This window comes from Pinus tabuliformis, chromosome 9, assembly GCF_031772625.1.
Source record: "Pinus tabuliformis cultivar Carrire ecotype Pingquan chromosome 9, CPIR1, whole genome shotgun sequence".
NCBI lineage: Eukaryota > Viridiplantae > Streptophyta > Pinopsida > Pinales > Pinaceae > Pinus > Pinus tabuliformis.
Genome location: NC_142307.1, coordinates 446,691,321 through 446,704,813, shown reverse-complemented (window position 1 = coordinate 446,704,813; position 13,493 = coordinate 446,691,321). Strand labels below are relative to the sequence as shown.

The window sequence follows — 13,493 nt, the reverse complement described above, 5'->3', positions numbered from 1 at the left end:
TAAAAAATACTATTTTTAGGTTTAATAAAGCTTTATAATATGTAATACTATTGTGTTTATCACCACTAATAATATAAATGTGTTCAAATACTATTCAGATAAAAGAGACATTCATATCATCATGCATAAATAACTAACTGTAACCATTATTTTAAAACTTATACCAACAAAGTTCACAAAATTTTATTGAGATTGACATAACATTTCTGCCAAATGATTACATTACATGAATGGCATTTATTTATTTACTTGCTAGGAGGTGATGAGTACCTAATGTAAAAGCAAGCAGACCACATTAGTGATATGCATGTGCTCATTGTGAGATTTAATAACACAAAATATGAGACCGGGGAAATTAAGCATGCGGGATAGGACGAAGGTGATGGGCATGGGAAGGTGGAGATGGAGGGCAGTGAGAATGAGGGGGTACAGGATAGCTCGGCTTGTGGCACCCGGATGCAGCCTTTGTCGACCCTTCTGCCAATCTTCCAGAACCTACTTCTTCGTTATACTTCTAAAATAAAATGATGAATTTAACTCTACTTGCAGAATGTAAAATGGAATCGATAATAGGAAAAGGGATTGCGAATTGTGTTTCAGAGTGATATGTATCTTACTTATAGACAACACAATGGCATGGCATGGAGGGTTTACAATCGGTCGAAGGAATTCAGTGAAACTCAACCCAAAATCGTGTCAAAGCAAAACCCGACTTTCTCAGTCTCCATTACGGTCACCTTGTCACCTTGTGCGTGACACTTGTTTTTCACAATCACCCCGTCTCTCAAATCTGTTACATAAATCCTCGGTATTTGGTTTTGCGTGTTAATCTTTGACACTTGAAATTTAGAATCTGATTTGAACTTGTACGATCATGGAATCCTTGTTGCTGGGAATGAAAAGAAGTGCGGGCCAATTGAAATTTAATTTATTCTAAAAGCTCTCATGGTAATTTCTTAACTAGGTTTTTTATCCAATTTATTAACTCGCTTTCTTATCCAATGTTGTTTTTGTGTTTTTGTTACCCTCCACATATACTTAATTTTTTTTTTTTTTAATTGTTTTTACTATATTATTAAGACTTTTTTTTAATTATTTTTACTATATTATATTCATTATATCTTATAGTTAATCTTTAATGATTAAATGTTATTATTATTATCTATTACTTAATAAATGTTTTTTGGTAGGTAAGTATTCACGGGGATTTAAACCAGTGACCTATGACAAGGAGTGCCTTAACAATGCACCAATTCACTGTCAATCCAAAGCCCCAGGGGCTTATCACTTAATAAACATTATTTTAATTATGTTGGTTCAAATCTATATTACTAAAAAATATCAATTAGAATCAATGGTAAAATTTCATCTCTCTCTCTCTCTCTATATATATATATATATATATATATATATATATATATATATATATATATATCTTTTAAGTAAAGAGCTTTACTTCACATTCATACCCTTCTATGGTACTAGCTAGCTTGGAAATTTGGAAATGGATGGTTTGTCAATGTAGGTATGGATCTTTTATTGAATGTGATGGTTCTCTCACGACGATGTTTTTTTAAGATGAAATGAACCCGTAACTTTGACATGTTCTACTCGCAAGAGTAAAGACATTTTTGTCGAAATGGGTGAAGAGCTCAGTGAGCATTGTCTTTATTGTGAATCGAAGTGATGTTGTTTAGTAAAATTACTATATCAACAAGATTTTGTTGTTTCATCTGCATTTATCTTAAAAGCATCACCCCACCTTTCTCAGGCTGCGATGATACTCTCTTTGTAGGTCCTTTTTTTATGGGAAAAGGAATGTTGAGGTAATAATTTTTCCATATTGGTTCATCATGCCAATTTCCATAGTTTTGAGATATCATAGTTGTAATCATATCTCTATAGTTACAAATTAGTTATTGAATCAAAAAAAAAATGATACATATTCTTAGTGGCTTTATAATTATACATAAAAGCCCACATTTGGAGAGTCTCATAACAATACATGGAGAAAATGTGTATCGAATGTCATCTTTCTAACCACTGAGTATAGTACCACAAAGGTATATTATAAATGTCTTCATCAAAGGTACAACAATGTTCATTACTTATATGCTTCTAAGCCAAAAACATCGAACCCCCAAAGAAGCCATTTATTTAAACATTTCCAAGACTATTTTCGAAACCTTGTATATAGCGGTATCCTCTTTTTGCAATCAACTTACCATTTAAGTTTTTAAATGCATTCATGTTATTCCACATAGGAGGATTAACTTGAGTATCTAATATCTCTTGGTCCACTTCTCCTAAAGCTTGTTTTCTTGCATAATTCTAGTTACATAAACAATTTGAAGATATTTAGTAATATAGAAAGGGATTCTATACTTTCTAAAAAGAAACAAGTATCAGCACAACCATCAATGCAAACTACACTACTACATGAGGGAGGAACAAATATTGGTAATATGCTATTACAATATACCTGAGGAAACAAAAACATTGTTTTGCAGCAATTTGCAATGAGAACATTGTATGGTATGATGTTACGTTGAATACAAACGCAAGCACTACCAACAACATCATAGAGATCCTCCAAAGTGTTACCCCCTTCAAAAACCACGCCCCTCACAGGATAGTCAAGAAGCTCCAAGATATTGTCCCCACCTTCTCAGACTTCCATGGTACTGCTTTTTTGGGTGCGGGAAAGAAAGTTAAGATAATAATCATTCCAAATTGATTCTTCATGTCAAATTGTACAATTTTAGGATATCACGGTTGTAATCATATCTCTACAATTCAAAATAAGTTATTGAATAAAAAAAATTAAAATGATGAATTACTTAACCTTTTATTTATTTTCAAAAGTTGCACCAAAACAGGTTAAATGAGTAAAGAGTCACTTGTTGCAACTAAAATAGTGTACTTAAGTGGAAGTGTAGATGGTTTATAGTTGCAAAAGATCTCAGGCTATTGCAACCAAGACAAAAAATTGGATTGCCAGCCTCGAAAACCAAATGCAATGTTAACAATAAGATATCATTGTAAATACATTGGGGAAAGCATTCCAATACTGTAGGCATAGTTACCACATGCCCTTATTCAATTGGATTCACCTGTAGTATAGAAAAGAATAACATTAGAAGTGCATCAATGAACAATAAAAAAACCCCAAACACTGCATGAAAAGGTGTTGTCATAATCGTTATTTCTAATTAGATTTATGGAACACACAATTGGGCTGTCAAAGGCATGAAGCATCTCTTTCCGCCCTAAGTTGGTGAATTTGAACTTACTAGGGTCGAAGCCCTGCAAGACCTTCTACACTTGAAATTCAGTAGGACATTTCTTAAGATGATGTCCTTCATTCAGTTGAGCAATGAAACCATACTCATCTAGGATGATTTGAAATTGATTATCCCCGCATAGTCTATGGATAGAATCCATGTTAGAAAGTGTCCTAAAAAACATCACCCTAAAAGGCATAACCAAATCAATGTATGCTCAATAGGAAATTTCAAGAATTTGCATCACATTTTGCACTTTGAAATTTTAAATGTTCATACAATTTTCCATACTTTCAACGCTTTTATGGGATGCAATATTTTTAGTATGTATTAGGTTCCTACATCTAAAGAAATTCGAACAATTCTTAGTAACTCTCACAATAGCTAAACTGTTTATTTACATAGCAATGAATATAAAAGGTGAGAAAGTGAGGGTATTGATTTAAATCCTACAAAGGAGTGGGATACCTATTTGAAAAATAGAGAAAACAAGTGTATTAATCTCACCTTGTAAAACCCAATAGAATTCCACATGACACTCGCATTCATGCAAACAATGGAGAAATTGGCACAAATCACAAATTTTACAAGCTCAAAGAAATGTAAATGGGAAGGCTAGATATAACCCATAAAATGAAGAATAATTTTCATTAGTATGGTCATTCCAAAATGTAAGTCTATCAATGTAGTAGCTTCATAGAAAGAAAATAAGAAGTCAACTTCATAGATTAGAGAATTCAGCGATCTAACACATATTCTTCCCATTCCCCCAAATTATGGGTAATGTTGTGACCGAGAATAGAAATAAATGCAAATCACTTAAACTCTCTCTCTGTCTCTTTGTCTCTGTCTCTGTCTCTTTCTCTCAGAAATGTATGTGTATTAGAATTTCGAATCAAATAAAAGGTTTCAAGCTTAATTATTTGTAAACAACACAAGTAAAAAATTCAAAAGAAGTCATCTAACCAGAGAATAAATATCAATAAACTTTAAAATTACAAATGATTCAATATAATAAAATTAAATAACAAGAGATTCTCTGCATTGAGACGAGGTTTTTGTCTTACATATAAATTATTTGATAGTAGTTTATGAGCTTGATATAGATTCTCAATAACCTCTGTCACTACTTTAGTGGTTTGTTGAACACTTTCTTGATGATATTTTTTAGCTTTTTGGGTTATATGTTTTTAAGATTTGCAAAGATAATGATTGTTTAAAATGTTTTATAAAAGTCTAGTTAATACTATTAGGTATAAGTAATATATCAACCTAATTTTAGGTAGTTATGATAGTATTTATATTTTATTTGAATAGTAAAAACAAACCACACTTTGTGAGAGCTAGCAAGATCTTCCACATAGATCTATGAATCCTTAACCAAGGGACAAAATAATTGTGTTGTGTATAGAACCAAATGATAAAACCGGGTCTTACATATCCACTGAACTATATTTTTGGTTTGTGGTTTTGAAATTATACATAAAATCCCTCATTTGGAGAGTTTCATAACAATACATGGAGAAAATGTGCATCAAATGCCATCTTTCCAACCACTGAGTACATTACCATAGTATATTATACATGTCTTCATCAAAGCTGTGACAATGCTCATTATTGATATGCTTCTAACCCAAAAACTTTGAACCCCCAAAGAAGCCATTTATCTAAACATTTCCTGGACTATTTCTCAAACCTTGTATATAGGGGTATCCTCCTTTTGCAATGAACTTACCATTTATGTTTTCCCACATAACAATATTAACTTTAGTGTCTAATATATCTTAGTCCACTTCTCGGAAAGCCTATTTTTCTACTTAACATTAGTTATATACATAATTAGGAGATGTTTAGTAATATAAAAAAGGGATATAGACGTTATTAAAAGAAACAAGTCTTAACATAACCATTAATGTTAACTACATTATTGCATGAGGGAGGAAGAAATATTGGTAATATTCTACTACAATATACGTAAGGAAACAAAAAACTATTTTTGCTACATATGACAACACTACCAATGTCATTAGAGAAATCCTCTGAAGTATTACCCGCTTAAAAAAACAGACCCTCGGAGGAGAGTCAAGAAGCTCCATGATATTGACCCCGCCTTTCTTAGACCTTCATGGTACATTTTTTGGGTGCTTTCTCAATGAGGAAAGGAATATTGAGGTAATAACCATTCCACATTAATTCATCATGTCAATTTTCACAACATTTAGATATCACAGTTGTAATCATATCTCTATAGTTTAAAAATTTGTTATCGAATTGAAAAAAATAAAAAGAATGAAATATTTAACCTCTTCTTATTTCTATTCAAATGTTCCACCGAAATTGTTTCAATCCAAAAAGAGTCAAATGTCACAACTAAAATAGTGGAGTTAAGTGGAATTGTAGTTGGTTTATAGTTGTAAAATCTCAGAGGCTCTTGTACCCATGACAAGAAAATGGGTTCCTAGCCTCGACAACCAAATGAAATTCTAACAACAAGCTATCATGGTTAATGCGTTTAGGCAAGTAGTCCAATACTCAAGAAGCACATTCTCACACTCAATTGGACTCACCTACAGTATAAGAAAGAATAACATGAGAAGTGCATCAAAGTGCACTCAAAACCCTCAAACATTGCATCAAAATTTGCTTCCATCCTCGCTATTTATGCTTACATTTATGGCAATCAGATTTGGACTATCAAAGATAGGGAATTTTTCCAAGTATTGAATTTTTTTTTGCTCACTTTCTTTAAAATGGAAGAACAACTCTTCCTCGGCTACTTTGGTGAAGTTGAATTTACTAGCGTCGACGCCCTAAAGCACCATGTCCACTAAAAATTCAGTAGGACATTTCTTAATATGACACCGTTGATTTAGTTGAGAAATGAAACCATATTTTATAGGGATGATATGGGATTTAATACCCCCACACAATTTGTGGATACAATCCATGTCAAAACATGTCCTTGAAAACATCACCCAAAATGGCATACCCAAATTAATCTATGTTGACTAGAAAATTTCAATAATTTGCATCACATTTTGCACATTGAAATTTTATATGTTCATGATATTTTCCATACTTTCAACACTTTTATTGGATGTAATAATTTTTAGTATGTATTCGGCTCCATATAAAAAAATACCAACAATTCTAAGTAACTTTGACAACAGCGCAACAATTTATTTTCATATAAATGAACAAAAAAGGTGAGAAATTGAATGTCTTGATTTAAATCCTACAAAGGAGTGGGATACTTGTTTGCAAAATAGGGAAAACAAGTCTATCAAACTCACCTAGAAAAAATAAGCATAATTCCACATGAGACTCACATTCATGCCAACAATGGATAAATTTGAACATATCATAAATTTTGCAAGCTCGGAGAAAGGTAAATGGGAAGGCTAGATATATCCCATATAATGAAAATAATTGGCTTCATTGTGGTCATTCCAAAATGTAAGTTTGTAAATGTGGTAGCTGCATAGAAAGAAAACAAGAACTCCACTTGATAGATAAGAGAATTAAGCCATCTAACACATATTCTTACCACTCCCCCAAATTATGATTAGTGAAAGAAAACAAGAACTCCACTTCGTAGATCCAAGAATTCACCCATCTAACACATATTCTTCCCACTTCCAGAAATTATGAGTAGTGTTGTGACCTAGAATAGAAATAAATGCATATAACTCAAAATCCCTCTCTCTCTGACATAGAAATGATATGTATACTAATTCCACCTCAATGAAAAGGTTTTGAGCTTAATGGTTTGTACAAAAAAAATAAAATTAAAATTGAATCAATGAATATTATTACATGTTTTTTAAAAATGTATTTATGTTTAACTAATATTTTTATTCTTTTAATAATAATAATAATAATTAAAAAATAAAATAATAATTTAGTTATGTTTTATGATATTGAGATGTATAATGAAGATGTAATTTTGATATGTTTATCAATGTTTACCAATCGTTTAATTTATATGATCATCCTAATTTAATTATAATTAACTAAACACACTTTTCAATACTAAAATCATAGAACCATACATCTTTATAATTCAAAGACTCAATTAACTTATATGATCATCCGAATTTAATTGTAATTAACTAAACACACTTTTCAATACTAAAATTATAGAACCATACAACTTTATAATTCACAGACTTGATTACCTAGGGAACCATGGTGCAATTTGAAGAAAACAAAAAAATTTCATCAATTTCTTGTTTTAGTATTTTTGTATTGTATTCTTTCATGTGGGCATGATCTTAAATTAACCTTTTATTTCCTAAAGAAATTTACTTGTATTTTGATTTCCCTCTTAATTTATCTTAAATTAATTAATTATAGAAAATATCATATCAACACATACAATATTAGGTATGTGGTATTTAGTTGTGGTATTGGCCCATGGTAATATAAGAGAAGTTATTTACAAGTTAAGAATATCCATGATAAAATGAATAAATGAATATTGTTACATATTTTTTTAAATCTATTTATATTTAACTAATATATTTTCTCATTTAGTAATAATAATATAATCACAATTTAGTTAATTTAAATGATATTGAGATGCATAATGGAAATTTATTTTTGATATGTTTATCAATGTTTACCAAACTTTTAATTTATATGATTATCCTAATTTAATTATAATTAACTCACCATACTTTTCAATACTAGACATAGAATCATATATCTTTATAATTGGCATACTCGATTACCTAGCGAAATATTTCGCGATTTTGAAAATAAAAATGTTTTCCTATCAATTTCTATTTCTTGTTTTGTACCTGTGCATTTTATTATTTCATGTGCACATAGTCTTAAATTAACCTTTTATGTCCTAAAGAAATTTACTTGTATTTTTTCCCTCTTAATTTATCTTAAATTAATTAATTAAAGAAAATATCATATCAACACATATAATATTAGGCATGTGGTATTGGCCCATGATATTATAAGAAGAGATATTTACAAGTGAGTAATTTCTATTATAAATTGAATCAATAAATATTATTACCTTTAACTAATATATATAGTCTTTTAATAATAATAACAATAATTTAAAATCTCAATTTAATTAATTTTTATGATATTGAAATGTATAATAAAAACATATTTTTGATATATTTATCACTCTTTATCAACCATATAATTGATATAATTATTCTAATTTAATTATAATTAACTCAATACACTTTTAAATATTAAAAAATAAAACCATACATCTTTATAATTCACAAATTTGATTACCTATAAAATCTCGGTGCATTTTAAATATAAATATCTTTTCCTATCAACTTTTTGTTTTAGTATTTATGTATTATATTCTTTCATGTGTGCATGATCGTATATTAACTTTTCTATTTCCTAAAAAAATTACTTCCATTATTTTTCCCTTATTTCGTGTTTATTAAACTAGATTACCTACGAAACCATGCTGTGATTTAAAAAATAAACATGTTTTCGTATTAATGTTTTGTTTTATTACATGTGTATTATATTTTTCATATGCGCTCGCATGATATTAAATTAACCTTTTACTTCTTAAAGAAAGTTACTTGTATTATGTTTTCCCATTTACATTTAGTACTCGTTGAACTGCAACCATGCTACGATTTTAGAAATAAATACGTTTTCCTATCAATTTCTGATTTTAGTACTTGTATATTGTATGTTTCATGTGCACATGATTTTAAATTAATTTTTTATTTCCTAAAGAAATTTACTTGTATTTTATTTCTCTTTTATATTTAGTGATCGTTGATCTTGTAAACTATAGATAACATTGGAACTCTGGTTCAGAGAGCTATCTGATGATAGAGGTCAGAATTTCCAGTGTGCAAGTTGAGTCTATCCATTTCATTGTGTAACCGACTTCTTCTTCTCATTCCTAATAAAACAGTTGCCTATCTTGAAAGTGGACCTAGAGACGTAGTCCATCAAGGACGAACTATGTAATCAATATCGTTGTTTGGTATATCTGTGTTTTCGCAGTTTACACTTCTGTTTTGCATCTTTCATATGGTTTCAACTGTCGTAAAGTGTTATGCTCCAGCAGTTTTCCTCGTTTTCTGTGCTTTCGGTTATCATTCAAACTCACTAATGGCTAATCAATTCTACGTCAGTTTTAGTATATGATCATATCAGATCATAGGGATATCTGTAAGGCCTGACGTTTGGAAGAACATTTCCTGGAATCAAATGAATAGCATGAACATGATCATGAATAGGTGGGAGACCTTTGGGAGTCTCAAATAACTTGGAATGATTTTCCAAGACTTTTCGGAGACCTGGAGAAATAAATGATTTTGATGTGGGAACCTCTAGCGAACATAATGGTGTAATTACGCCTCATTGTTCTTTCTTTAGAAGCTTTGTCATTCGATTAGATCTAATTATCTTTTCTAGTTTCCCTGCGATACCTCTTAATTCAACTTTATTTTCTTCCAAAAAAAAATTCATGAAAAGTTCTTGAAAATTAAAAGCTATTGTACCCATTGGATTCCTAATACAACATCAACGCCACCCATTGGAATGGAAAGCATTGGGCTATTGAATACATATTCTCCTATGGATAGCTTGATATTATGGAACATTCTAAAAAAATTTATGGTTCCTCCACTTCCAACCATCCATTGACACTCTAGTGATGGATATAGGAAGAAATTCAATTCCTTGGCTATCTTACAATGAATAAAATTATGGGTACTATCTGAATCAGTCAACAATATTACCTTTTTCTTCTTGATATGTCCTTCTATCTTGATAGTTTTAGGAGTGGTAATTCCGGCCAATGCATTACAAAATATGATCGAATTCATTTCTTCTTTCTCTAAGGTTTGTTCCTGGTGTATATCCTCTTCTTTTGACGTTTCTTGTTCCTTTTCTTCCTCCTCTTCACAATCTATGTAAAATAATTTCTTCTCAGCATACTTATGACCTAAAGTGTATTTGTTATCACAACTATAACGAATCCTTTTTGCTCTTTCTCTTCCAACTCTTTTGGTGTCAACCTTGTAGGACGTGGAAGGTTAGGGGAAACAACACTTCCATCCTTATAGTTGTGAGTGGTAGGCTTCCTTTTTGCCATAGTTTTGCTTTCCATTTTTCTTGCCAACCTGAATGCCTTCTCCAATGAGTCAGGTTCCCAAAGGTGAACCTCATGTTGGATGTTATCCTTTAAAGTCCCTATGAAGACATCAATCCTATGCTCCTCTGGAATATCTTTTACTCTTATATTCAATTTTTGGAAGTCAGCAATGTGCTCCATCATTGAACCCTTTTGTTCGATTTTTATCAATTGTCTAAAAAAAGTGTTGCTTTGTGTATCTTCATAATGTGTTATCATTACTTCTATAAAAATTGCCCAAGTGACAATTTTTTTATGAGAGCAAAGCCATCGATACCATACAAACTGATTTGGTTCCAAATATAAAGTTGCAATGTGTACCTTTTGTGTGTTTTGCACACTATGGAGATCAAAATATTGCTCCATCTGTAGTAACCATGTTATGGGATCCTTGCCATCGAACTTCTTCATATCGATCTTTGGAATATGGTGGGTCTTCAATCCAATGTTAGAGTCCATGAAATCATGATTAACATTTCTTTTTTTCTCATCATGAGTTTCCTTTGCTACCCTTTCATCATTAGTAAGCATTTCTTGTAGCAACTTAGTCAAATATATCTTCAAATATTCCATGTCGCCTTTCCATTTTTCTTCCATACCATCCATCTTAGCATCCATGCCATTCATATTAGCTTACATGCCATCCATCTTAGCTTCCATGCCATTTATCTTAGCTTTCACGCCTTTCCTTAAACCATCAATCTTAGCTTCTGTTACCTTTTGTGAGAGTAAAATTTGTTGCACTTGGTCTCTTAATTTTCATATATCATGTTGCATTTCTTCCTCTTCTTCATGAGTCATGGTAGAGGTTTCAGGTTGTTTACTAGGTGTTTCCATTTCCTTTCTTCAAGGCATCAATTAATGATAGTTATGCTTCATTATGCCCTTTGAATTTCAAACTAATTTTTCAACCCAAACTTATGCAAAATTTTAAAAATACTACACACATTTTTTCTCTTGGTAGAAGCTAAATATTTAATCTATTGTATCTCTCTAATTGTGGATCTCCAAGGTTTGAAATTTCTTACCATGGTAGCCCTTTTAGGCCTCTTTCCAATGCCATCAGTGTGATCGAAATTGGATTCTCCAAGAAAGAGTTATACCCAATCTCCCAATATGACTTGATTATATAATTTTTTAGTAGAGAGAACTTGTACGATGTACCACATGTCACTGTTTCAACCTTTGGATCTGAAAAAGGTACAACACAAGACTACAGTCTGTCCGATTTTTGTAACTTCTCACGAATTTTAATTTGATCATCAGAGAGAAATTTATGATTATTTTTCCAAGGTCACCTATTTGGAATGTAATTCGGGAATCTACAAAACTGCTAACTTCCTCCTATCATATCTCTGAAAATATAACAAGACAATATCTGAAATTCAGACCCATGGTTTACAACTCTTTCGGCTCAAATGGGTTTTTTTTACCGTCTGAAACTTCGTAGAGAAATCGTTATAGAGAAAATGCCACGATGGCCTGTTTGGAGCAGCGAAATCCTAGAATCCAAAGCTATGATACCAAATGTTATGTAAACAACTCAGAAAATGATAGAAAAGATAGATCAACAACTTCAGAATCAGTCTATTTGAGGGGGAAACCTCCTTTACATTACACAAATGAACAATTATTTGATGATACAAATGACAAGACCTCCTTTCTATATATGAGTATAAGGGGTCGCAATATAATCAAAGTTGACATAACAATAATAATAAAAAAATAGTGGGATTCTATGGGGCCCAATAATAATAATATGGGGACAATAGGGGCACAACAATACCAATAAGGTCTACAATGACAATAGAAATGGGGGAATCACTAGTATTATATGGACCTAACATCACCTGTACCCTACTATAATTTGTGCATAATCTCCATGTACTTGTCATCCTACTAACCTTGTTGTAAGATCTGATCTTGTAAGTTTGTTCCATAAGAACTCATAGTTGTTATATGATTCACCTCTAGCTTCCTGCTAAGAGCATATGCAACCATTTTCTCTTTACCCTTGACGTACCTGATCTCACAGTAGAACTCATTGATCATTTCCAACCATCTAGCTTTCCAGGAATGCAATTTTGGCTGATCAAATAAGTATCTCAACCCATGTGATCAGTCATCAATTCAAACCTATTTCCAAGAAGATAATGGCTCCACATCTTTAATGCATGAATGATCACTTCCAACACAAGATCATGTGTCGAGTAATTCTTATCGTACTCATCTAGTTTCCGTGATTCGTACCATACTACCTATCCCTCCTTCATAAGGACTATATCAAGTCCTCTCGTGCAAGCATCCTTACATAACACAAACTCTTTGTTCAAATTTGAAATCTTTAGCACATGATAATTTATATAAAACTGCTTCAACTACTCAAAACTTTCTACACATGCCTCTATCCATTCAAATTTCTTACCTTGACTATGTAGTGACGTAACTGGATATGCAATGCAAGAGAAGTTCCTCATGAACCTCCTCTAATAACCTACTAATACCATGAATGATCTTACCTCATCCACATTTCTAGGAGCTACCCACTCCATGATAACTCTTATCTTCTCTAGATCCACTCCTATGCCATCCTTGGAAATAACATGTCCAAAGTAATGCACCTATGTCTAAAAGAAAATGCATTTGCTAAGCTTAGTGCACAACTAATTCTCTCAGCAATCTCAACATTATTGTTAATTGCTCGACACACTATTCATGATGAACATAAAGGTAGCTAGAACATTAGTCAAACCAAATGGAACTACAACAAACTCATAATTTCCATACCTGGTTCAGAAAGTTGTATTGTAAATGTTCTCTTCCTTTATGCATACATGATGATATTTAAATCTCAAATCAATATTTGAGAACATTGTTTCTCCCTTAATCTGATCAAATGAGTCATCAATTATTGGCAACATGTTATGCAAAATCTATAACTGTAGACAAAAGTATCATCCCTAGGCCTTGTGGATTGACATAGAACAATAGAAAGACAAATAGACTAATGTTTTCCTTAAAGTAGATAGATAAAATGATGAAGCCTACCTAGAATCTGGCATATG

The 13,493-nt window shown here is 31.5% G+C and overlaps 1 pseudogene; it reads right to left on the bottom strand.

The window, feature by feature from the left end:
• Positions 1–355: 355 nt before the first annotated feature.
• LOC149149074 (GDP-L-galactose phosphorylase 1-like) lies at positions 356–6,232 on the bottom strand (annotated as a pseudogene).
• Positions 6,233–13,493: the final 7,261 nt, after the last annotated feature.